The 22,923-nt window shown below is 46.2% G+C and overlaps 1 protein-coding gene across 4 annotated transcripts in view; it reads left to right on the forward strand.

Moving 5' to 3' along the window:
• Positions 1-22,923, forward strand: part of ELFN1 (extracellular leucine rich repeat and fibronectin type III domain containing 1) — a 255,809-nt gene that overhangs the window by 59,059 nt on the left and 173,827 nt on the right. For 3 of the 4 annotated variants that reach the window (XM_081839697.1, XM_081839695.1, XM_081839696.1), the window contains exon 2: positions 18,247-18,366. The gene's annotated coding sequence lies outside the window, so the exon portion shown is untranslated. Of the gene's footprint in view, positions 1-12,195; positions 12,343-18,246; positions 18,367-22,923 lie in introns of all 4 variants that reach the window. The other variant, XM_081839698.1, reaches the window with a different exon arrangement.

The following is a 22,923-nucleotide window of genomic DNA, read 5'->3' on the forward strand; positions in this document are numbered from 1 at the left end:
GAATTAATGTGAACCTCAAACCGTCCCCTTGCATTGTTATAATACTCTACTGTACAAGGCACTGCTAATGATTAACCTGTAAGACAATACTTGGGCCTTGCTTAGTCAAACAATCAAGCTGTGTTGTCTGATGACTATCAATACCAACTGAAGTGATATTTAATCCCGGCAGAGCTACACGATGCACATCCATGGCGGCATCACTTGACCACATTAGATGATGAAGAAAAGGATTAACTATCCCATTGGTTAAATTGTCTGAGAGTGGTGTTGGCATTTCAGCAAGTGATCCGAAGCAAAACGCCGCTACTGAATGATCGCTAAAGCCACTTTTGAAATGTGACCCGCGGGGTCAGGGACAATGGATTTTGCAGCGTGTCCAGTTGTCACATAATTGAAGATATTGGCACATGCTTTGTTTGCTTTTGGGAGTTAAAGGAGTGAAAGGGGGAAAAGTGAACTTGTTGCTGGAACAAACGTTGGATCAAAATGAAGTAGGAGAACACACACAGTGGAGTGAAATGGACTCCCTGACTCAGAGATCCTCCTCCTCCTCTTTTTAATTCTGCTTCCCAGCCTAAATTCTCTCCAAAGTAGAATCTGGATAGTCAACAATATACATAAAATAGAACTGTACATCTGAAAGGGCTCCCAAGGGTAATCTAGTCCAACCCTCTGCAATGCAGTATGGTGTAGTGGTTAAGAGCAATGGACTTGTAACCTGGTGAACCAGGTTCGCTTCCCTGCTCCTCCTCATACAGTGCTGGGTGACCTTGGGATAGTCACACTTCTCTGAAGTCTCTCAGCCCCACTCACCTCACAGAGTGTTTGTTGTGGGGGAGGAAGGGAAAGGAGAATGTTAGCCGCTTTGAGACTCCTTAGGGTAGTGATAAAGTGGGATATCAAATCCAAACTCTCCTCCTCTTCTTCCTCTTCTTCTTCTTCTTCTTCTTCTTCTTCTTCAACTATTGCATCCATGACAGATGGCCATCCGACCTCATACTTAAAAACTTCCAAGGAAGGAGAATCTACCATGTTCAAAGGGAACCAAACAGCTCTGCCAAAAAGTTCTTCCTGATGTTTGGTTGGAATCTTCTTTCTTGTAACCTGAATCCATTGGTTCATGTCCTATCTTCCAGAGCAGGAAAAAACAAGCTTGTTCCCTCTTCCATGTGACAATCCTTGAGATAGCTGAAGATGGCTATCCTATGTCTTCTGAGTCTCCTCTTTTCCAGGATAAACATACCCAGCTCCCTCAGCTGTTCCTCAAGAAGCTTGGTTTCCAGACCCTTGATCATCTTGGTTGCCCTCCTCTGCACACGTTCCAGCTTATCAACATCCTTCTTAAATTGTGGCACCCAGAACTGAACACAATATTCCACAATATTTGGTCTGACCAAGGCAGAATAGAGTGGTACTATTACTTCCCTTGATCTAGACACTAGGCTTCTGTTGATGCAGCCTAGAATAGTATTAGCTTTTTTTGCTGCTGCATCACACTGTTGACTCATGTTCAGCTTGTGGTCCACTAAGACCCCTAGATCCTTTTCACATAAAATATTTCCTAAGCAATGTACCAGGCATACCGAACCTGCTGCCTCCCAGGTGTTCCTAGATTCCAACTCTCATCAGTTCCAGCCAGCACTCCATACAGTGTCTAGGCTAGGACACGTTCTTTGGGTGAGACATTCATCAATTTCCACAAGTGCTGCAATATGGCAGGAGAAAGGCACGAGCCGTCTTACCCCCAATAAAATGCCTATTTCTGGCCAGCCACGTGCCCCACCTCTTATATCTATGCTTCTAGGGAAGGAGCTCTATATAGTGCAGGGACACTCTATTCACTTTTTAGCCTCTTATTATAGCTTTCTAGACTTCTCCCGGCATGCAGAATCGTTAGTTTTCAATAGCTTCTCAGCCTTTCAGCTAAGATTAAGTGTAAAAATCACTGCTTTTCAGGTGGTGTTAAAACTAAGGTATACTGCTCCGCAAACTGCCATTTTAGGATTAATGATGTGAATCATTAAGTATAAATAAAAAATGAGAAAACAATAGTGGTTGTGAGTTGGTCTGGAGTACCGTTTGGATCTGGTACTTGGAGATTTGCCTCTGAACATTAGGGAAATTAGAATCTTCTTCTGTGTAGCTGCAGAGAAGAGCTTTTCTGCATTCGTTGAGGGGATGAAGTCTGGGACAAATGCTCCATTCATTCAATGGGTGGGCCAGCTGGCTCTGAAAAGGTCTTTCCTTGTTTGTGTTGGATGGGGAAAGGGTGGGGGAGAAGAAGACTAGGAAACCGCAAGGAGGAATTTGGGGTGTGAAGCAAAATAAAGCTTTTCTCTCCCAGACAAAAGGTGTTAATTAAGACTGTGTAAAATGGATCTGAGCTGATGATCCCAGAGGGCAATAGTGTTCCTTATTCTAGACTAGAATAAAGTAGAGATGCTTCTGAAATGGTCCAGAATTACATTCCCACCCCCTCTAAACGGAGCTGATGCATTAGCAAGTCTTGACGGTTTTATCTTATGTATGTGTTTATTTATTCAATTTGCAAAATGTATACACCACTTGATTGTTTAAAAAATCCTCAAAGTAGTTTGCAAAAAGATAAAAACAATAACAGGTGCTGTTACACTAAAATATCAATTTACAAATATAGAATGGATATTATGCATGCAGTATCTGCAATAGTGCCAATTCTGTATATAGGGTGAATATGAGCTTAAAAGCATTAAAAAACCAAAAAAAACCCCAACAACTTCTGAATACGTATTTTAGATTTTGTTCCCAGTGCTGTTGACATAGTTTTGCTGCAGGTTTTTGTTCCCACAGTTCACCTCTTTACGTCTCCTCTTCCCCCTCCATATCTAAATGACTAATGTCCCTGTGCTGATGAAAACACTGCAGAAAAGAAATCATGATGTGTCCATCCATACTTACAATTATATCCAGATTCTTTTGTGTGGGTGACTTTATCCCCTCACAATGGGAACACACAGGAACATCTGTAAAGCATTCCCACCCCCTCAAACAGAATTTTCATGGAACCACACATATGAGCACATCAAAGTTACTTTCTGTTTGTTGGGGTTTTTGGTTTTGGTTTGCAGGTGTTTGATCAAGGCACATCAGTAATGCGAAGGTGACACCTGCAAATGAACTGATGTCACTGAACTCCAAAGCAAATTGCTTGTGCTCTGGTTCCAGCACTAATTGTGGAAAATCCTCATGTTATACCAGAATTTTGAAGAAGCAGAGCAAATCAGGGGAACCATCAGACTAGCCATTGTGCCATGAATTTGCCCAGTCCTCTTTTGGAACCACCTAAATTGGTGGCCATCACTATTACTATGTGTTTCGGGGCAGTGCAGGGGATAATAAAGTGGAACTGGACCTTGGAGACCATCTGGTCCAATGTGGTGTCTTCTGGATATTATTGAGTGACAACCAGCTTGGCTGACAGTCATGGGGGGCATTGTAGTCCAGCAACATCTGGAGGGAACCACATTGTCTACCCCTGATCTCCTGTTCTGCAGTACAGAATGCTCTACAGCATCCCTCCTAGCATTCAACTTCTGCTTCAAGACCTCCAGTGAGGGAGAGCCCATCTCCTCCTGAGGCAGCCTATTCCACCATCAAACCACTTGCACCATCAAGAAGTTTCTCCTGTGGTTGAGCCGAAGTCTTCTCCCCTGCAGTTTTCACTATACTCCTGTCTGGACCAACATAGAACAAGCCAATCCATCTTCTTTGTGGTAGCCCTTCATATATTTGAGGGCAGCCCATCACATCTCCCCTTGATCTTTTCTTCTGCAGGCTCAACTTCCCCAGCCCTTTTAATCATCATCATCATCTATTATTTATACCCCTGCCCATCTGGCTGGGTTTCCCCAGCCACTCTGGGCAGCTTCCAACAAAATATCAAAATACAGTAGTCTGTTAAACATTAAAAGCTTCCCAAAACAGGGCTGTCTTCAGATGTCTTCTAAAAGTCTGATAGTTGTTGTTCTCTTTGTCATCTGGTGAGGAGGGCGTTCCACAGGGCGGGTGCCACTACCGAGAAGGCCCTCTGCCTGTAACTTGGCTTCTCACAGTGAGGGAACCGCCAGAAGGCCCTCGGCGCTGGACCTCAGTGTCCGGGCTGAACGATGGGGGTGGAGACACTCCTTCAAGTATACTGGGCAGAGGCCATTTAGGGCTTTCAAGGTCAGCACCACCACTTTGAATTGTGCTTGGAAATGTACTGGGAGCCAATGTAGATCTTTCAAGACCGGTGTTATGTGGTCTCGGCAGCTGCTCCCAGTCACCAGTCTAGCTGCCGCATTCTGGATTAGTTGTAGTTTCCCAGTCATCTTCAAAGGTAGCCCCATGTAGAGCGCATTGCAGTAGTCCAAGTAGGAGATAACTAGAGAATGCACCACTCTGGCGAGACAGTATGTGGGCAGGTAGGGTCTCAGCCTGTGTACCAGATGGAGCTGGTAGACAGCTGCCCTGGACACAGTATTGACCCTGCATCTCCATGGACAGCTGTGAGTTCAGAATGACTCCCAGGCTGTGTACCTGGTCCTTCTGGGGCACAGTTACCCCATTCAGGACCAGGGAGTCCTCCACACCTACCCACCTCCCATCCCATCAACCATTCCTCCTGAAGGTTTGGTCAAAGGTTAGCTTCCTACAGGCTTGGAGCCATCACAATGTGGGGCTGCATTCTTAACAAATACATAACCCCCCATGCCACCCCATCCAGTACCTGTTTTGCAGTTGCTTCCAGGGCAGCACGGAATAAATTCATTTGAAAGCATGGGTTATGTTTCTGCAAATAGAGCTGTCCAAATATGTCAAGTGCTGATGTTTCCTCTATCCTCAAACTAATGAGGTATTGATGGGTAAGGTGGCTTCTTGCTAATGGAACTGTGAGGATCCCATTTATGTGTACCCTGTACTCATTTGTGTGTTTCCTTGCTGCAAGAATTTCCTCCTCTTCTGAGTATCTTCTGTTTCAAGGTTTCGCTAGCATTACTTCATATTCCTAGGAGTCGTTCTTGAACGATTTTCGGCGCATTCCCAACATCTCTGATTAGTCTAACTAGAAAGCCTGCTACACTCCTAATTGTTGTTATATAAAAGGAATGTGCATGGCAATTGGGGCATTCAATGGGAATCTGATACCTGGACTGAAGCCTAAGACGTTTAATCAAGAACTCCAGTTTCTGAGATGCTGGCCACCTGCCGATGCCAGTAGCTGTTTGAGTAACAATTCATTTCCACTAGTGTTATAAGAGAGGGAGAAGCTTGTGGGCATCCAATGAAATGGAAAGTCAGAAGATTCAGGACAGATTAAAAAAAATCCTCCTTCATGCAGCGTAGAGTTAGACTGTGGAACTCCCTGCCACAGGAGACTGTGATGGCCACCAGTTTTGACTGTATTAAAAGAGGATTGGACAAATTCCTGGAGGAGAGGGCTATTGATGGCTACTGGCCACTGAACTCATCCAGCATAACAAGACTCGACACCTCTTGATATTCATCTGCTGTAACAGTGGCGTCGAGGTCCTGGTGGATGCAAGCAATTTGAGAACAAGCCACAGTGAACTATCATTGGTTCTGTCACATCCTCTGGACCCAAAGGGCCCCACCCTACGCAGAAAAGCTCTGCAGGACAACACAATGAGGATGCAATGGAGGCAGCAAAGTATGCCATCTATGCTGCTGCCTTCATGGCCACTGGGTAGACTCAATGATGAGTCCTTGCCAGTGTTTGATTGCATTGAATGAGTTTTCCTCCACTTGTGTGTTAGAATCTTCTCCTCACTTGTTTCCTTGACACACACACACACACACACACACACACACACACACACGTAGATAGATAACAAACAATAATTCTAAACCCAGAAGGATCCCCTCATTGTTTTCAGACTAGGCACACCTGTGCTATAGTTAGCACCATCTCCTATGAAAGAGAAGAAGGCGTTTGTCAGCTGTAGTTCTTAAAAGCATTTGTATTAGAAATGATGATTTCTTTATTGGGGGGTGGGAATCTGCCACCCAATTTAATCGAATAGTCATCTTCTTTTTTTAGCCTAACTGATCACAAACATCACAGCCCTGGAAATATCCTGGGAAATCAAAGATTCATCACATATTTGAGCACCCAAAAACTATTCAACAACAGGATTCAATTCATTTTGGCTTTGATCATCAGCCACTCCTGGCGTAACCCCATTTCAAGGGCCCGGATATCTTTTCAGAGTTATCAGAAATCAGGAGCGCTTGTCCTACATTGTGGCAGCACGCTGTCGACGCTGTTATTTACCTGGGAGATTGTCATCGTGTCTATGGATTTTTTTTATTTTTATTTTTAGAAAGGCGTTTCATATTGTATCTCGTGAAAATCTTCCTTCAGAGTGGGGGAAAGAAATCAATTTAAGATTGGCTCGGGCGAGGAGCACGTCGGCACCGATTGAAAGCCAAGCTAAATGTCGGTAAGCGGAAGGCTAATGCATAATGGCAGGAGCCCAAATGGTGGAAAAAAGATCGTATGAGGAGGAAGATAAACTGAGGGGGCCAGAAGCAGGTAGAAGCATTTGGCTGTGCCACCAATTCTTTGTGTAACCTACGGCAGGTCTCTTTGCTTGGCAGGCTGCCTGTAGGTGTCAGCCATCCCTGAACTACTACAGCTCCCTGTGGTGCTTTATTAATTTGTGAAGGGATTTGCATTAAGGCCACAATCCAAAGGTGTCCTATTGAACTGAGAAGGAATGACACAAGAAAACAGCAGTGCCGTTACGCAGGAGAACCATAGCTGTCAACTTACAGATTTGAAAATAAGGGACCAGCAGCCAAAATAAGGGACCTGCAGCCTCACCTGTTCCAGGCACTCCAGTCTTCCTGTCCTCCTGCAGTCTGGTCAAACTCATGCTGGGTAGCTTCGACAACACTGTCCAACGAACTTTGCAACCAGAGGTTCAACTGAATAGAATCTGAATCACATGAACCACAAGGCCTATGCAGCCTCAACTTAAGATGGCTCCCCAGCCTGGCTTTGCACTGCAAAGTTTGCAGCAGCACGTGCAACAAAATGGCATCCAGCATTCAAAACCCCCCTCAGCTTGCATTAACTAGCCACACACAAGGCATGCAAGCTCCACCCCCCAGTCGTTCTTAGACTTCTTATTGGGTGAGCAACACAACCAAGCAACACAGTTGGAGCCTCCCTCCTCCCTGGCCGGCAGGGAGGGAGGGAGAAGAGCTGCTTCCTTTGAAATTTAAGGGACATCATTTAAGGGACATTTAAGGGACATCCATCAATAAGGGACAGCAGCAGGACATGGCACTGGAATAAGGGACTGTCCCTTCAAATAAGGGACACTGGACAGCTATGAGGAGAACATCGAGGTAGATTGCACTTGAAACTTCAGTTTGGCTGCTGTGACCTCACTCCGAGAGAGAAGGAACCCAAAATATTCTGGTTTCCCTGTAAGGCTACATCACCGTTTGTGGGGGACATGCACACACTAAAATCGCCATCGCTTGATGCTACAGAAACGAACCAAGTCAATAAAGGAAATTGTGCAATGGAGAAGATCCCTGCCATAGCAGGGAGAGAGATTAGGAGCATCACATGCACAGCCCCCATCTAATCTTCAAGATGTTTATTTCATTTCCTGCCTGGTTCTTCAAGATTGGATTCTTGTTGTTTTTTAATTCCCTCTTGGTTAGAACAATATTTTTTCATTATGAATATCTGCAATTCTGCAAACGGCGGTATTTGCTGGCCGCTGTTCCGTGGCAGCCAGGCGGGCTCAGACATGTGACCCGCAATGTTGTATCGATCAAATGGAAGCGACACGCACCCCCAGGCTTTAGGGGTTATTAGCAAATGCTGATAGGACGCCACCCCAATCTGGAAAGTCAGAGACAAGATTCCTGTGAGATTCTCTCCCCAGAGAGACCATATAACACTGGTCTTGAAAGACCTACATTGGCTCCCAGTATGTTTCTGAGCACAATTCAAAGTGTTGCTGCTGTCCTTTAAAGCCTTAAACAGCCTCGGTCCAGAATACCTGAAGGAGCCTCTCCACCCGCATCGTTCTGCCCGGACACTGAGGTCCAGCTCCGAGGGCCTTCTTGCGGTTCCCTCACTATGAGAAGCAAAGTTACAGGGAACCAGACAGAGGGCCTTTTCGGTGGTGGCACCCGCCCTGTGGAACGTCCTCCCACCAGATGTCAAGGAAATAAACATCTACACTGGTACCTTGGGTTACAAATGCTTTGGGTTACAGACTCCGCTAACACAGAAGTAGTACCTCAGGTTAAGAACTTTACCTCAGGATGAGAACAGAAATTGCGTGGTGGCAGCAGCGGGAGGCCCCATTAGCTAAAGTGGTACCTCAGGTTAATAACAGTTTCAGGTTAAGAACGGACCTCTGGAACGAATTAAGTTCTTAACCAGAGGTACCACTATATCTGACTTTTAGAAGACATCTGAAGGCTGTTTAGGGAAGTTTTTAATGTTTTATGTTTTATTGTGGTTTTAATATTCTGTTGGAAGCTGCCCAGAGTGGCTGGGGAAACCCGGCTAGATGGGTGGGGTATAAATAATAAAATTTATTATTATTATTATTATTATTATTATTATTTCATTTATTTATTTATTACATTTATATGCCACCTTCCAGCACTCTAACCCCTACACCGTACTGCCTTTAGCACCAAGAGATGCATCTTCAGCACCGAGATCTGGCCATGCCAGGCAGCCACTCTGAGCCCATCAATTTTGAGGGATGCGCTATGGTGGGGGAGCCAGAGGGGTGGCCTCTAGATGCTGGCAGGTTGCAGAATGAATGTAGGCTTTCTTGACATTAAGCTGGGATGGGGCTGGTCTACTAAATTCTTTAGCTGCGATTCCTGCATTGCAGGAGGTCGGACTAGATTTGCTTCTGGGTCCCTTCCAACACAATTCTATGGTTCTGTGATCCTGTTCTCTCCGCCCCCCCCCCCGCCCCCTGCAACATATATTTTCAATTTTGTGTGGCTGGTCTTACGAGATAGGAACAAGAGAATGAGCCGGGAGGCATCAATTGCAGGGAAATTCATGTTCCTCTCCCACTGTAATGCTTTTAATATTTTGCATTTCTAATAAAAAGCAGGATGTAATCAGAAGGTAATGATACCAATATTTGAAAATCGGTCGCTAGCGGGCTCAGCTCCTTTCGTCTTTTTTAAAAAAATTTTTTTAAAGAATACCTCTGTAAAGCTATACTTTGCATTTTATTACAGTATCCTTTCCCCGCCCTCATTATGTGTTCTTAAAATCCTAACTTCCAGGGCTTAAGGGCTCAGCCATTTCAAATCGCGTCAAGCTGAAATTTAGCATATAATTTCTTCCCCCGGCATTTGTTTTAATCTTCCGCATTTTATGCTGGATAGTTGAGAGCAGCAAACCTCTGTGCATTTTTTCCTGGGCTCGCTACTCTGCCTCAATGAGCCTGTTCAGCAGAGGAGATGATGATTACTTGGTGGTGAGGGTGATGAAGAAGAAGAAGAAGAAGAGAGCTGCCCCAAACTTCTGTAGGGCACCAGGTTGGCAAAGGCTGGTCTAGCTGGTGTTGGCAGAAAGCAGGGCACAGTAGCCCTGGGAATCTGCAAAGTTAAACTGGGTACCATGCCTTCCACTTTTAAGAGCATTTTGTATCCTCTCAGCTCAGCTTTGATATTTGTAAATAAAGCAAATATTGAGGACACCATAGTCCTCCAGCTGTTCTAAAGAAACCCAAGCCCTTCAGAGTAGCCCAAGAAATCCCTTGCTGTTTTGGGTTCCTAAGGGATATATGAGAATACTGTAAAACTATTTTAAACCTTTCTTAACTCAGCTAGTATTCTCCTTTATGTCTGTGGTCAGACTGGTGCTGGGCTAGGACTGGGAACTTTCAGCAATCTGGAAGCTCACCACAAGATGTGGAGTGTCTTCCTGGCAGTGAAGCGTCTGCAAACTCTGGAATCTCCCCCTGCCCCTAGCCTGGTCACTGGGTCCTTTGAGACAGGAAGGGCTATAATGGACTTCCTGTTGAGATGGGCCTTTGTATGCACAACTGACTTCCTGACCCTGGTGTGCTTCTGTGTCCTCTTTGGACTTGCACAACTCCTGGCTTTTGATAGGGATGGACAAACCTGCCAGTTTTGGTTTTGCTCCATTTATGAAAAGCTTTCAGCGTAGAGCAGGGGTCAGCAACCTTTTTCGGCCATGGGCCGGTCCACCGTCCCTCAGACCATGTGGTGGGCTGGACTATATTCTGAAGAAAAAAACAGATTCCTATGCCCCACAAATAACCCAGAGATGCATTTTAAATAAAAGCACACGTTCTACTCATGTCAAAACACTCCAATTCCCGGACTGTCCACTGGCCAGATTGAGAAGGCGATTGGGCCGCATCCAGCCTCCAGGCCTTAGGTTGCCTACCCCTGGTGTAAAGTCTTCCTGTTCAGGAGGCCAGATAGCCAGCCATGCCCTTTGCCCAGGGCATTCCACCCGTTGCCATCAACCCATCACCATCACAAACAATAAGCATTTCATGCCCACATTGAGCTGTTGTGTGGCTCTCTTGCCCCAACCTTAGGCTTTCTTCCCCATGTTTGTTGTGTTTTCTTGTATATTCTTGTTTGTTGTATTTTCTTCCCCTCCCTCCAAATCCTAATACCTTCTTCTCATGTGTTGATGGTGCCATTTTGACACCTGTTGAATGTGTTTGCTATAAGTATATAAGATGGCAAGCTGTTTGTTCCTCTCTTTGATTCTGTATTGCTCAGTAAGTTTTGGGATGGTGGGGCGTTTAATCTTCATTTTTTGGTTGCTGTGTTGGGCATGATCCAGTCAAAAGGAAGGCCTTATTCTATGCCCCACTGATTTTAACACGTGGTTTGAGCATATCCCAAGCTTTTCTCCGTGGATTGCAACAGCACTTGAAAACCCGGAATGGACTTTTGTGTGAAAGTACGGAAAAAGAGCAGGACGTGGGTGGCGCTGTGGGTTAAACCACAGAGTCTAGGACTTGTCGATCAGAAGGTCGGTGGTTCGAATCCCCATGACAGGGTGAGCTCCCATTGCTCGGTCCCAGCTCCTGCCAATGTGGCAGTTCGAAAGCATGTCAAAGTGCAAGGAGATAAATAGGTACCGCTCCGGCGGGAAGGTAAACGGCATTTCCGTGCGCTGCTCTGGTTCACCCTTGGCCAGTAAAGCGAGGCTCCCTTGGCCAGTAAAGCGAGATGAGCACCGCAACCCCAGAGTTGGTCACGACTGGACCTAATGGTCAAGGGTCCCTTTACCTTTACTGAAAATGGTCAAGGGTCCCTTTACCTTTACTGAAAAAGAAGTCTGGATGTGCTCAGAGGAGCTCTTTTTGAACTGTATGTCTTTTGCACTCAGCTCTGGTTGGTAGATATTCGGATATTCGGATTGCAATAAGTACGTCCAGCAAGCAGGAAGTTTGCTTATCTCTGCATTAAAGGATACAAGCTGTGCTTAGCAACATTTTACTTTAATTCCCCCCCAAAAGGAAGTTTGGTATTCCTTAGTAGATAGATACAAAGCAAAGAGGAAGAAGGTGCTGCCTTCTGCTTTGATATGTGTGATTTAGAAAGAGGGGAGGAAAAATATGTCCTCTCCACTCCACAAATGTTGAACATCTAGAGTAAAGTGGAGTGGGATCTTTTGGCTATTTACTTACGAAAATTCCTTGATGGATGGAGGCAGACTTGCAAAGGTCACTGAGCTGCGGACCAGAAATGACATCCCGCAGTATGTTAAACCAATGATAATAAGGCAAACCACAAACAGCAGCAGAAAATGAAGCCTCTCTTGGGGGAAGTTGGCAGTTTTTGAGCTCTTTAACTGAGGGTATTTTTGAGCAGCTGCAAGATGCCCTTTTTTTCTTTTTTAAAAGGCAAGGCCACACTTTGCTGAGTCCTGTCCCCTCACTGTGAGGCTTCAGGGCAGTTTACTGCAATGCAATATTCACATCAGGTGAAACAGATTACAGGAACGAGGGCAGGTCCTAACAAATGATTTGACTCAGGTGTGAAAGAGGTGGCTCTTCAGCATTTGAAGAAAACTACAAGGCAAAGGTGCCAGACACACCTTTGTGGGAAGGGAGTTCTGTAGTGTAGGGGCTGCCACAGAATGCGATCTTTTCCTAGGCTGCTACCTCTGAGGGTGGTGGAACTACCAAGCCCCCCCACCCCACCCCAGAAGGAGGTGGTATTACAGATACCTGGCACCAGAAGATGTTGACTCTTCAGAGGGTGCAAGAGGGAGACAATGACCCAACTTGGATCACATTCTACGTGAGTCTCTTTTCTCTCTCTTTCGAGTGTGGCTCCTGTTTGGCATCAAGCAAGCTTGGTGCCATGACATCTGTGGCATTGTGAAGGGCGATCTCTAGGCATTTTGCTGCCTGCAGACCTCACCTCTCTCTCTATTTCAAACATTAGGGACACAAGAAGAGCCTGCAGGATCAGGCCAATGGCCCATCTAGTCCAGCATCCTGTTCTCACAGTGGCCAACCAGATGCCTGAATCGGATGTCCACAAATTTCTCCTTTTCTGCTAACACTAGAACTCATGGATGTCTCTCCTGGTCTGCTCCGCAGAGGACCTTGAGGTCCATGAATAACCATAGTTTAGAGGTCCCGGGCTCTAAGGAGACTATCCTCCACCAGGGCCAGGGCCTTTTCAGTGATGGCTCCGACCTGGTGGAATGCTCTGTCCCATGAGACTAGGGCCCTACAGGATTGAACCTCCTTTCACCGGGCCTGTAAGACAGAGCTATTCCACCTGGCCTTTAATTTGAATTCAGCCTGATCTTTTATTTTCCTTCTCTTCCCTCCCCCTCCCCTTTTATGGAGATCACCCGCTCTGGGACCCCACAGCTAATTCTCCCCTGGCCTCCTCGCTGGCCCAAGTAGGACCATTTCAGCCAGCTAGCCCTGGGGATTATCTAATTGATTTTTGATTTTTATTGTTATTCATGTTTTTATACTGTATTTTATGCTTTTATAATTAAGTGTTTTAAAGTGTTTTAAATTTGTTGTTAGCCGCCCTGAGCCTGGTTTTTGGACCGGGAAGGGCGGGGTATAAATAAATTATTATTATTATTATTATTATTATTATTATTATTATTATGCTCAATATGGGGAGATTCATGATAGAGAACAAGATGCAACTTTTTTGCGCAGCGCATAACTATGGAACTTGCACCTCCAGGAGGCATTGATGGGCAAAAACCCAGATGCCTTTAAAAGAGGATTAAGCAAATTCATGGAGGAGAGGGCTATTGTGGCTATCAGCCATGATGGCTAGGTCTGCCTCCACAGTTGGAGACAGCAATGTTTCTGAATACGGGTTGTGGGAAGCCACAGGAGGGGAGATTACTCTTGTACTCAGGTCCTGTTTGCAGGTTTCCCACTGGCCACTGGGAGAACAGGATGCTGGGCTTGATGGGCCACTGGTCTAATCCAGCAGCCACGTCTTATAGTCTTAGGACTTGCCCATCACAATCATGTGTACTTTCAATGGGATCGTTGCCTGAACACTTGTACCATTACATCTCAAAGAACATCAAGAGGATTTCCCCGCACAGAACAATAACTTCCCGGGGGGAGGACTTATTAGCCGCAAACAATTCCAAAAGCGTTTGAAGGGGAGCGGAGGCACCAGGTTCGTGATGAGTAATACAATCTTCTGAGTCATGTTACTTGTGGGGTGGGGAGAGGGAGAACGATCTCGGTTAAGTTGTTTATTCATTCTCTGCTTGGGTAATAAGTTAAGACAATGAGGAGGCCTGGAGAGATCCGTCGGCAGTGGAATGGATCCCACGGGAACCAGATACGAAATTGCTTTTGGATGGGGAGTCGATCCTCCACCCAGATGCGGAGTCTGCAATTAAGCAGCGAATCAGTAAGCAGAAGTTTCTCTCCTCTTTCTCTGCCTTTCAATGAAACTTATTAACTGATGGTGTAAGGGGTGTGTGTGTGCCTTAAGGCAATCATACTACCTTTTCCTCCGAACCAGCTCAGTTGTACAGTTTCCCCTGCTAGCCACCATTTTATTTCCTCCATTTATTTCTGAGGCCAAACATTTGAGAATGCAACAGCTTCTTGCTTTTCCCAAACCAAGTTGCAAACCATGTCAATATACAGAGAGGCAGTGAGCTCAGCCAGAAAGGGAGAAGTGTATGCATGCTCCATACACCTAAATAGTGCAGTCTTTCCCCATCCAGCTCCTGTCATCACCAGCCAGCATGCCCAATGGTCAGGGATGATGGGTGTTGGAGTTTGACAACATCTGGAATGCTCTGGGTTGGGATACGGTGAGACAGAGGATTCAAAGGGGGATCTTGCAGCAGGGATGAGACTTTTCTCAGGCCAAGGGCCACATTCCATTCTGAGTAACTGTCTGGGGGCCAGATGCCATTGGTGGGCCAGGTAATGAATGCAAAATTTACCTCTGCACAGCAGGCTAGTTTCTACACACGCTCACATTCCCCCCTCTGTCCTGGGAAGCAAGGGGCAGCATCAGAGTTCAAGGATATATTCCAGGCAGGCAAAAACACTTGAGGGAGGTCTGAACCAGGGCTAGAAGGCAGTGTAACTTAGAGCGGGATGAGCAGATAGATGGAGTTGGCGGGCACATCCAGCCCCTGTGGGTCTGAGGCACCTGAGCCCTGCCTTAGACCAACCTTGCAAGGTATTAGCCCCACTTTGCAGGTGGGATGGGCAGTGTTTCCCAGTTAGGGCTGTGAGTTCGAGTTTTAGATTGGCCAGCTTGAAATAAAATCAGAGAATCATATAATTGTAGAGTTGAGAGGAACCCCAAGGGTGGTCTAGCGCAACCCCACACATGGTCCCCCATCCAATTTGAAACCAGACCGGATCCTGCTTAGCTTTGCAATTGTGGCGGCAGTTTTATTGCTGCATCGCTAGTGCTCCACTTCTTTGTTTTCATGTGATAAATGGGCAGAGCAATGGTAGCTCCAGCCCCCTGTTCAGTTCATGGCAGAGGCGAGGTTTTTGGAGCTTCAAGGCCTGGTCTCTCCATCCACAGCCCCTCTCAAAAGCTTCTGCCGTGTCTGCCGATACAGCCAGCCAGAGCTCATTGATAGCTGAAGATGAAGATAAAGGATGCGGAGCAAGAGGAGCGCTCAGGAAGGCGTCGCAGGAAAAATGCAAACTAATCAGTGGAGGCAGCCACCGTAATAAGGCACTAAACATGGAAAATTACGGTAGATTTGTTTCCTCTGCTTCTTATTGTAGGCATTAGGCACCAAGTCGTCAATAGACTATTCAGTGCAGCGAATGCAATGCTGTGGGCTGTCAGCTGCACCGCCATCAAGGAAGGGACCAGAATTTGGAATGCAAGTGAGAGAGATGATGGCAAATTGTCCTCTGAGAATCTGCGAGAGAGGAAATGACCTCAGCAGGTGCCGAGGCGCAGTGCATGGAAATGAGTGCCGCGCTGAATGCGTTCGCTATTTGTTTCTTGGTGCAGACGTTGTTTCAAAGGCTATGGAAGAGTTAAAACAAAAGAAAAATCCCCTTCCTTTTGGTCTTTTGAAGGCTGTTATGTGTTTGTTTGTTTTTACCTGTAGGCTTGCTGGTAAGGTAAAGGGTACAGGGACTCTTGACCATTAGGTCCAGTTGTGACTGACTCTGGGGTTGCAGCGCTCATCTCGCTTTATTGACCGAGGGAGCCGGCGTGCAGCTTCTGGGTCATGTGGCCAGCAGGACTAAGCCGCTTCTGGTGAACCAGAGCAGCTCACAGAAACACTGTTTACCTTCCCGCCAGAGCGGTACCTATTTATCTACTTGCACTTTGACATGCTTTCGAACTGCTAGGTTGGCAGTAGCAGGGACCGAGCAATGGGAGCTCACCCTGTCGTGGGGATTCGAACCGCCGACCTTAGGCTCTGTGGTTTAACCCACAGCGCCACCTACGTCCCAGGCTTGCTGGTTCTTTTCTGCAATTCCCCCACCCGCTTGTATTTATGAGAGCCCAGCCACTCAGGGATGGTGTCGCCAGTCCACCTTACCAACTGGATTTAGATAAGAGGGGTGGACACAGAATCCAGTTCTTCTCCTGCTAAGGCTCTTGGAGGGTGGAAGTTGTCCTAGGAAATCAGGGTGGCAATAACTGCTCAAGGAAAATTTTATGTATTCGGAGAAATCAGCACCAGCTTGCAAAATATTTGACGCGACCCTTCTCTGCTCCAGCAGTGCAGCCAGGTTTTATATGCGCTGTCGTAGCTCTGCCCTTGCCCCTCGTACAAGTGTTTCAGACTTCTCAGAGCCTCAGTTTCCCTGTTGGTCAAATACAACTGTCTCCCAGCCCAGCTAACAGTCACTAGCTGCCTTAAAGCTGAGGCTGATTGGCTTTCCTCATTTGATTCTTCTTCTACACTACAGCATTTCACATCCATCCTTAGACAGGCACCTCTTGGCTATACAGCTGGAAGCTGTTGGTCCCCGCATGAAAGCCAGGGTAGAAAGGGTCTCTCAGCGTGAGAGACTGGGGGAGGAAATAGGAGCTGGGAGGGTCTACCTTTCTGTGTATGGATAAAGGATATGATATACCATAAATGTGAGGAAACGCCTTTCTATACAGTGGTAGCTCAGTTTAAGAACAGTCCTCTTTATGAACAATTTGGTTTACAAACTCCGCTAAACCGGAAGTAGCTGAATGGTGGAAGGGCAGCAGTGGCGGGTGCCCTCATCAGGGAAAGCAAGCCTCAGTTTAAGAACAGTTTCGGTTTAAGAACAGACTTCCGGAACAGATTAAGTTTGTAAACCGAGGCACCACTGTATATTCCTTTTCTTTTCCGTGTCTCTATTCCTTGATTTTTCTTTTTTCTTATTTTGGTTCTTCATTATTCTTTGTCTTTTGATTGGTTTGACATTTACTGTATTTTATGTTGAAAACTTTAAATAAAATTAACCAAACACATCCTTGGACATACGCCTCTTCAAGTTCTCTTCATTGTTGTTTCTTGCAGCCACTTAAGCCCTGCTGCTACTTTTAGATCGGGCATCTCCAAACTCGGCCCTCCAGATGTCTTGGGACTACAACTCCCATCACCCCTAGCTAACAGGACCAGTGGTCAGGGATGATGGGAACTGTAGCCCCAAAACACCTGGAGGGCCGAGTTTGGGGGTGCCTGTTTTAGATCACCCACCCGTCATAAAGGTGATCACTCCCTTGGTCTTTTGAAATTGCAGGGTCTCCATACCTCTTTATTCCATCAGCCTGAGTTGCGTCTTGCCACATGTCCTGTATACGTCCATTTTAACTTTGTGACCTTTCCCACTACATCTATAAATCAACCCCATCTCCAGATCTGGGCCATTTTGGTTCCTCTTCAGTGCATGTATACCGTATTTTTCGCCCCATAGGACGCACTTTTTCCCCTCCAAAAATGAAGGGGAAACGTGTGTGCATCCTATGGGGCGAATGCAGGCTTTCGCTGAAGCCTGGAGAGCGAGAGGGGTTGGTGCGCACCGACCCCTCTCGCTCTCCAGGCTTCAGGAAGCTATCCGCAAGCCTTGCAAGCCCGGCGGGAGTTGCCGCGGGCTCACAAGGCTTGCGGGCAGCAGCCTGCAGCCCCGGCGAGTGTCCACAAGCCTTGCGCGCCCGGCGGGAGGTACTGCCGAGCGCGCGAGGCTTGGGGCAGCAGCCTGCCACCCGAAGCACGCGGAGCCCTCCGGAGGGCTCCCCGTGCTTCGGGCGAGTGTCCGCAAGCCTTGCGCGCCCGGTGGGAGGTCCTGCCGGGTGTGCGAGGCTTGGGGCGGCAGCCTGCCGCCCGAAGCACGTGGAGCCCTCCGGAGGGTGCCCTGTGCTTCGGGCAGGTGTGCGCAAGGCTTGGGGCGGCAGCCGCGGCTGGGGGGGGATAATTTTTTTTATTCATTCCCCCCCCCCAAAAAACCCGCAAGCTCGGGGACAGCTGGGAGGCGCAGCGCATCTTCCCGCTGTCCCCGGACCTGGTCTGAAGGTGGGCGGCGGGGAGAAGAGCGCTTCTCCCCGCTGCCGGCCCCACAAGCACCTGGGGGGGGGGAAATTATTATTTTTTCTTTATTTCCCCCCCCAAAAAAACTTGGTGCGTCCTATGGGCCGGTGCATCCTATGGGGCGAAAAATACGGTATGTGTGAGTGGGTTTTCCCCCTCCAGTTAAAACTCTCTTTCTCTGTTCTTTGGCACAGGACTTCCAGCCGTGACCGGTGTCTAAATCCTTTGGTGGCACCAGAATGTCAGAACATCCCTGCAAGTCAACAACACGTTCCACAACGCTGCTTGCTCTGCGAGGAAGGATGAAGCTCCAGGTACGCATTACTAATTGCCTTCAAATGCAAGCAAGGAGTCCTTGCAGAGGAAAGAGGTTTCAGTATGGCAAAGTTTTGTCAAAGGTTCAGCTTACTGAGGCATGAACTGACGTATGGCCAGTGGTGTAGTGAAGGCAGGGAAGGGGAGCAGAGCACCAGGACTTTCTCTGAGCAGGTGCAATGGTGCCGTCTCCAAGACAACGGAGGGATTCTCCTTCCTCTGACAAGTGAATGAGGTGATAACAAGGCTTTCAAGTTTCTTGTGACGGATTAGTGTAGAAGTCTGAGACAGAGGAATATAATCCAGCAGAGGTTGGACCCTTTTTTCTTTTCCACGGGGTTCCTTGTCCACACTAGCAACATTTCTTTGTGAGGTGTTCTTTTTCCTGTTTCTAGTTAAAAGTGAAAGGTTGCATTTCAGCTCATTGCAAATCTTTGGTTATTGTCCAATGCGCTTTAGAAGTTGAACCTGTGCTGTCAGAAGGAACTTCAGTGGAACTTGCTCCCAGGAGCCCCAGGCTTAGGATGCAGCCTTGCTGATCCTAAGAAACTGGGCATTATGATGTATATTGCTGACTTTGCACTCTGTCTATCTACCAGTGTGCAGGAGCTTCAAGTTTCACCTTCTGTCTGCATCTTTATTAGTCAGGTTTCTTGTTGGGCCATTTTGGGGGGTCCAAAATGGAGAGCCAGTGTGGTGTAGTGGTTAAGAGTGGTGGACTCGTAATCTGGTGAACTGGGTTCGCTTCCCTGCACCTCCACATGCAGCTGCTGGGTGACCTTGGGCCAGTCACACTTCTCTGAAGTCTCTCAGCCTCACTCACCTCACAGAGTGTTTGTTGTGGGGGAGGAAGGGAAAGGAGAATGTTAGCCGCTTTGAGACTCCTTCGGGTAGTGATAAAGTGGGATATCAAATCCAATCCAAACTCTTATAGGGCGGCACTCAACCTGAATATCCTATATGGAAGCAAATGATGGGCACCATCAAGAATGGACTTTGCTCTAACCTTGCATAGCCACAGCCAGTTTTCTTTAGAGCTCCACACTAGAATCCTTTCCTTAGTCCTGCTAAGAGTGCTGGCCGCAGATATAGAGAGGTGCCAGCAGACAGGTCGAGCAGTTCATCTATTATCAAGACTTCTCATTTCTGCAAAACCACCAGGATGAGGGTTACACTGTCACTGTGCACGTAGAATACACGGTGTCCACAAACTCTCAGGATCACCGTTGGTGACAGACATCTACCATAATACTTTGCATGGGGTAGGAAAAGATAGAGGAGTGTTGACTTAGCTGCTCTTTTAAACACATTATCCAACTGGTGTGCTCAGCGATGATGAATCAAGCCAGCTACTATATGTATATGGCTCCATCTTGGGTTCTGTCTCTTGGTCACATTAGCATGTGACAGAGTGTTGGCTACCTGTTTTTATATACATGTAGAAAGAGATAGGTATGCCTAGGATCTGATTTCCAAGCCAGCTACTATTTGTATATAGCACCATCCTTGGTTCTTTCTCTTGGTCACACAGGAGTGTGACGGAAGATTGAGATCCTGTTTTTCTGTATGCAAAGACATAGAGACATATGTCCCATCTCTGATTTCCAGAACCAAGCCAGCTACTATATGTATACAGCACCATCTTGGGTTCTTTCCCTTGGTCACACAAGAGTGTGATAGAATGTTGGGAACCAGTTTCTACACATGGAAAGAGTGATGTGCCTCGTCTCTGATTTCCTGACACAAATTAATAATAATAATAATAATAATAATATAATTTATTATTTATACCCTGCCCATCTGGCTGGGTTTCCCCAGCCACTCTAGGCGGCTTCCAACAAAATATTAAAATATTGAATATAGGTTGACAAGCAGGACTGTAACTTCCTAAACCTTCAAGCCGTAATTTTATAATAAACTTCCAAATTGCCCAATGAAACGTCTAATGAAGCAAATTACTGTACTGTTGCATGCTATTCCCCAACTTCAGTTTACTTAAGAATGAAGGGGCTGTGAAAGAGCTACCTTTTCGCTGGGGAGTACTTTGGGGTAGATTATACTTATAAATTGGATTAATGTTCCTATCTCCTGTATTATCATAATTTTTCCTTGCTGGTTTTGCTAATTGCCTGAGATATTTGTCTTTCAACAAGTCTTTGCATGCCCATTTCCTCCTCGCTATAATCTCGTGGCAAACTAATAAAGCCCGGGGTTGTGATGTTTCCTTGGCAACGGCCCGTGATGTCACCAACAGGGGATTACTGCTTTCCCTGTGGATCAAGGCCCAGGTAATGGGGCTGGGAGGCCACAATGCTGATTGCCACTCCGTGATCTTTTAATAAAGCAACAACAACAGCAGCATAGAAGGATCCTGGCGATTCCTTTAAAAAGGATGCACAAAGAAAATTAAGTTTAAACTTTGCATTTGTTTCTACATGTCGTTGCTTTCCCCCGAAAATATGGATTTGAAGAATACGCTAGTAGGGTGTTCCTTGTGACAGGAAGCAAAATTGTTACTCTCCGTAATAATAATAATAATAATAATAATAATAATAATAATAATAATTATTATTATTAATTATTTATACCCCGCCCATCTGGCTGGGCCTCCCCAGCCACTCTGGGCGGCTTCCAAAAGAATATTAAAATACTGTGATACCTCAAACATTAAAAGCATCCCTAAACTGGCCTGCCTTCAGATGTCTTCTAAAAGTCCGGTAGTTGTTGTTCTCTTTGACATCTGGTGGGAGGGCGTTCCACAGGGCGGGCGCCACTACCAAGAAGGCCCCCTGCCTGGTTCCCTGCAACTTGGCTTCTCGCAGTGAGGGAACCGCCAGAAGGCCCTCAGCGCTGGACCTCAGCGTCCGGGCAGAACAATGGGGGTGGAGACGCTCCTTCAGGTATACTGGACCGAGGCCATTTAGGGCTTTAAAGGTCAGCACCAACACTTTGAATTGTGCTCGGAAACTCTCCTTTGGTCAAAGTTGCTATCCCAGGGCAGGTTCACACCAAAGTGAATCCAACACACATTTAAAATACATGGCTCCACCCACTACTGGGGTATGATTCATGAAGAACTCAAAAAAAATGTTAAAAAACATCTTTACAAAAGAAACCAGAGGCATATTTATTAGGCTTATTGGGAAAAGACATACCACAGAAAAAGAAAGGAATTTTCTGATATGCAACAGCAGCTGCCAGGATAGTATATGTCAGCAAATGGAAGAGCGAAGTAATACCCACAAAAGAAGACTGGCTATACAAACTAAGTCAGTTTATAGAAATGGCAAAGCTAACTGTATACATAAGAAGACAGACAAACCAAAAATTCAGATTAGAATGGCAATGTTTCGAAGAACACATGGGGAAACACTGTTCAAGAATGAATAGGCTGATATGCTTAGGTTAAAGGAGTAAAGTAGAAAATATTAATTAGGAATGTCATGATGTTGTTGTTGTTTAGTCGTTTAGTTGTGTCCGACTCTTTATGACCCCATGGACCAGGGCATGCCAGGCCCTCCTGTCTTCCACTGCCTCCCGCAGTTTGGTCAAACTCATGCTGGTAGCACCGAGAACACTGTCCCACCATCTCGTCCTCTGTCTTCCCCTTCCCCTTGTGCCCTCCATCTTTCCCAACATCAGGGTCTTTTCCAGGGAGTCTTCTCTTCTCATGAGGTGGCCAAAGTATTGGAGCCTCAGCTTCAGGATCTGTCCTTCCAGTGAGCACTCAGGGCTGATTTCCTTCAGAATGGATAGGTTTGATCTTCTTGCAGTCCATGGAACTCTCAAGAGTCTCCTCCAGCACCAGAATTAATAAGCATCCATTCTTCGGCGATCAGTCTTCTTTATGGTCCAGCTCTCAACTCCCTACATCACTACTGGGAAAACCATAGCTTTAACTATACGGACCTTTGTTGGCAAGGTGATGTCTCTGTTTTTTAAGACGCTGAGGAATGTCGTAATGAGATCAAAATTTAAAATTTAAAAATTGCAATGATAGTATCTAATCTATAAGATAAGGAAGTCAAGATGTTGTGGAGGGGGGGGGTCAAAGGGTGTGGTGGTGGGAAGATATGTGGGTGGGAAGGATTTATGTGTATGTAAATATTAGCCTTATTTTTGTATGTGCATTTCTTTTTCTTTTTCTGTATTACTAAAATTTAATAAAAAATTTAAAATAAAATAAAATACATGGCTCCACCCAAAGAGTCCTGGGAACCACAGTTTAAGGATGCTGGGAATTGTAGCTTTGTGAGGAGGAAACAGCAGTTTCTGGGGGTTTTGAGGGGACGTTGTGTGTACTGGATGTGCTTTAGATGTCTGGCGTGAGTCTGCTTTCAATTTCTCCTCTGAAAATTCTGGACTTGGCTGGGGCTGATGAGAATTGCACATCTGAAGGGGGCAAAGGTTAACTAGCCGTTTGCCACAGAACACCCAATGAATATTTTCTATCTAGCATTTGACATCTTCTGATGAGCGAAATCACGGTTGTATATTTGATCACTGACATGCAGTGGCATTTTGTATCGTTTACTCGTTGGCATATAATAATATTG

The sequence above is a fragment of the Podarcis erhardii genome (assembly GCF_964252035.2).
Source record: "Podarcis erhardii genome assembly, chromosome: 14".
Lineage (NCBI taxonomy): Eukaryota > Metazoa > Chordata > Lepidosauria > Squamata > Lacertidae > Podarcis > Podarcis erhardii.